The sequence below is a fragment of the Dendrobium catenatum genome, unplaced genomic scaffold (genome assembly GCF_001605985.2).
Source record: "Dendrobium catenatum unplaced genomic scaffold, ASM160598v2 fragScaff_scaffold_1061, whole genome shotgun sequence".
Lineage (NCBI taxonomy): Eukaryota > Viridiplantae > Streptophyta > Magnoliopsida > Asparagales > Orchidaceae > Dendrobium > Dendrobium catenatum.
The window spans coordinates 3,204,098-3,208,403 of NW_021319523.1; positions in this window are offsets into that span (position 1 = coordinate 3,204,098).

Genomic DNA, 4,306 nt, shown 5'->3' on the forward strand with positions numbered 1-4,306 from the left:
TGTGGACCTCCGAAGGGAGCACCGCTCGTGGGGTACGAACGCAGAGGGTACGGCCGCACTATCCCTGTGGGACAAAACAATCACAGACCTCTACACTCGACACGAACAGGTCGATGGGAGGGCAGATTGGATCGCGCATACGACTGACCATTGGGGATAGAGGCTGTCGCCAACACACCCCGATGGGTAGCAATATACACAACCTAGTCACGGGTTTCCCCCACCCGATACGAGAGATCGAGTGGGGTAAAGTAGATTGCGGGGCCAAGTTTCCCACGGGTGCAAGCCCCCGTGGTTAATTACATCCCGGGCCGGAGCCCGAGAAAACTCTCGATTAAGGATCATACATTATCTTTTCCAAATTGGGATTGGCACCTGGGTAAAGACTAGGAAATCCTACTCAAAGGGAAGAAAGGTCCGAAGGGCTGAATCAACATGCGTGGCTCATACCAGCCTCTGGAGGCTCTAGGGCACTAAAGAGAAATTGAATAAAATAAAAGAAGCAATCAATCACATGCGTGAGAGAAAGATGGAGGTGGAATAATCCTGTGACGCGGATACGTAGGATTTAGGGAGTCCCCGAAAGAAAGGGACCTACCTACTATTTAAGGCAACTACGAGACAGATGTAAGTAGCCTCGAACCTAATTAGATTGGACTTAGTGTTCGAACACACACTAAGACCAGTGTCCTAGCTAATGCATGCAAACCTTGGACTTTCCCGGCCGTAGATTAGGGGAGCCAGCTAACCACTAATGATTCAAAGCCATGCTGTAAGTCAATTATGAAAGATGGGTGGATGGTATAGTTCTTCGGAAATAGGACTAACATCTAGAGAGTTTCCTAAGTGGTCTAGAGACTTATGTGGGTTAATATGCTCCTAGCTAATGCAATTAAATTTTAATTTAAATTTATTTCTAATGAATGCATGCTAGTTAAAATGTCAGCTGATGAATGCTATGGAATTTTTAAGCAGGCTTATAGAAAATAATTTTTTTGAAAAGACTGGGTCTCCCTAGGTCGGCACTTCATCCTCATAGGCCAGATTATCCGGACTCTACCCGCAGGCAGGGAGATGTCTTATAAGAAGGAGAGAGAAGATGCAGTAATATGCATGCGACCCGGCCCCAGGTTTCCGGCAGTTCCCTAGTTTGTTAAGTTTCTATGTTATTTAAACTTAAATATTTTAGAAATTAAGTGTATGAGTAGTAAAGTTTTAAATAAATCCTTAGAGAGCTAACAAATCTAGGCGACAAACCATAACGGCATGCAGAAAAGAGAAACCATAAGAAGAGCGGTAATAATATCTAACGTGGCAATCAGGTAACACATCAATCTAATCCAAAATTGAATCAACTAATGGATAAGGCAGATTTGCCCGCTTATTAGCAACCCCAGATATGCGTAAGTAAAAGTGGCGTACCGGGCACACCTGCGAAACACCGGATTTTAAAGCCTCATGACAGACGAACTACTTTGAAGTGGGATATTGGGTCTTCAAACATTTTTAGTCTTCTAGATATCTTCTACTTGGACTTCTTGGTCTTTGGGATTCCTCATTGACATCTTGGATTCTCCTCCTTGGACTCCTTGGCATCCGGTCGTTGGCTTGAATATCCACATGAAAGAGGAAGCAATTCCCCGTATAAGGGGTATGGTGCCTTTCTCTTTGGATATCTAAAGCCCATAGCTCGTCTTCCAATCACAGAAGAAGACTCTCGCCACTTAGGCAGAGTCCCTTCTTCTTTAGAACCGAGCTGGATAAGGAAATTCCCATCTCAACAGGTTTAGTGTTATGACCAAACACTTTAATATGTATTAATACAAATTATTACTCATTTATTGAAAAGTCAGTAAATTCATAAATGGACTTGTAAAGGTTATCTATTAACTGATGTCACAGCAGTTTATAAAAAATTAATAGTGCTAACCATGAGCAGCGCTCAAATTTGGCTGTGCCTAGCATGCTCCTCTATAGATTTGGAGGCTGATACAGCTCATAAGTTTACTAAGTAATAATTCAGCCTTATTTATTACGTTAGGGGGGGGAGCTGAGCAAGTGCCTATGCATAAAATATTACAAGAAAATCATGGACCATTGCTCCCGCAGTTTTCTCAATAGCTTGGGCATAGGCCACCGGGCACCTGCAACGTCGGAAGGACAGTATATAATATATGCGGCTCTAACCCTATGGGGTATAGTCCGTACCGATCACAATAACAGTGCGCCAATAAATGGTATAGCAAACACATCCATTGACATATACTGTTTTCAAACCAAGCATGCAATTGAAATCATGAAAAAGCTCCACGACCACTGACAGGCGAAAGTAAAACCCAGCGCCTAACTAGATTAATTAGAGAAGTGGTGACCTAGACCCACGCAAACCAATTCTATGTGTGTCATAGGTTTGTAAGTGGGTTTAGGATTAGATGTCTCAGTTGGACAGTTACGTTTAAAGTTATAAGCATAGAGTTCAGGTATGCTCGAAGTCAAGAAAGAGGTATTTTTAATTAGAACATCAAATATTAGTGAATTAGCGTCGTATTATATAGCCATTCATTATTCAATTTGTTGTCGATTTTAAGAATTAAAAGTACTCAGATATCTAAAAGAGTTTAAGTGATATATAGCCTGAAAATTTTGGAAGTTCTAAGGCCTCCCTAGGACTAAGCTAAGGTGCCAAAAGTCCACATGGGAAAAGGCCTAATTCCTGAGTCCTCCTATTCCACCTTAGAGAAATACTAGACTTAATACGAGTAGTTAGAAACAGGTAGTAAGGCTGAAATCGACACAGTTTTCTAAGCCAAGTTTGAATTTTTCTAGTTTCGGGACTCCTAATCCCTGATAGTCAGGGGTTGAACCCAAAAGTTGCTTTCTTAATCTAGGCCAGTTTTCTAAACTAAAATTTTAACTAATTAGCCCTAGATCTATGCCATTTTACTAATTCTGGAATTTTGCTCTATGCAATGAGTTTACCTGATGAAAATTTTCTAATAGTGATAGTTTCGTGCGTAATTAAGGGGATTTTTCTAAATTAATCTAGGAAGGGCCTAATTATTAACTGTTTTGATCCAAATGAGCTCCAACGATTGTGAATCACTTCCAAGGCCCAGGAAGTGAACGCAGAGAAAGTGTTTCCAAGTTGTTTAGAGACAGATCTTAGGGATTTTTAATATATTTGGTTAAGTGAATTTTAGGGGCAAAATAGGTAAATTTCTACCCCGTATTGGTGCAAATTAAGGGGTCAACTCTAAATGTCAAAGCTATGGAGGCCCAATTTTTCTACAGGTCAATCCGGATACATATAATCACTTGGTCAGTTTTGAGCGTTGATTATGGGTAATTTTTCTGGACCTAAGGTGTAGTGTTTATGTGATATTTTTTTGGGAAGGTCTCCGGGCCTTATTTTAACAGGTACTTACTTAGGGTTAGATTAATTAAGGTGGCTAGAGACTCCTAAAAAATCGCGTAGATTCAGTTAATGTCTTTTAGATGTCACTAAGTTAGTGTTGAGGTTTTCCCATGTCGTTCTGGGGTCCTATCCCTAGTCCTTAAAACTTTAAGGTTCGCTAGACCGGTATGTTAATTTTGTTGTCTTAGGAGGTGTCACTACGTTGTACCGGAGTATTGAAAGTGATGGTTTTGTCTACCGTCTCAAGATGTAATAAATGCATGGGATTACAAAAATGCAAATAAACACCACCCATGTCCCTTAAATTTAAGGAGAGCCTAGCTAAGTGCTCGTGGTGCGACCCTACATGCAACATACGAAATAAAAAATACAGGATCACTCTAAAAGAACGGATTAGTTGAATGATTGCGGACTTCAAACATTCACTAACCCAACTCTACCTGGATTGCTTTCTTGCATTACTAGACCATTTATGACAGGATGTTCGGCATGTCAGTTATCTCGAAGTACGCGGATTCCCAATCATTAGAATTTATAATGTTATATAGTGTATGTTTCGAAAATGTATTCAAAATAACTCTATAAAGTATAGAATGGTGTATAGCTTTTTTTGGAAATCAGTATTAAAAATTAGAGTCAATTCATAATACCATATCATAGGGGAGACCATCGAAGCTCGTCAAGTAGTTCAAACGCATTTAACAAATAATTTGTATCTGAAAATATTATCATAAATTATTTATATCAAAAATATTCCGAATTGATCGGTCCCAAATAGTGTCTAATCTACAAACAGCAAATCAGTGCGGTGGAACATGGTTCCATAAACATAGAAATAGGCTCGGCGCTTTTCTGAAAAGAAGAGGGGTTACACCTGAACAATCGTTACTA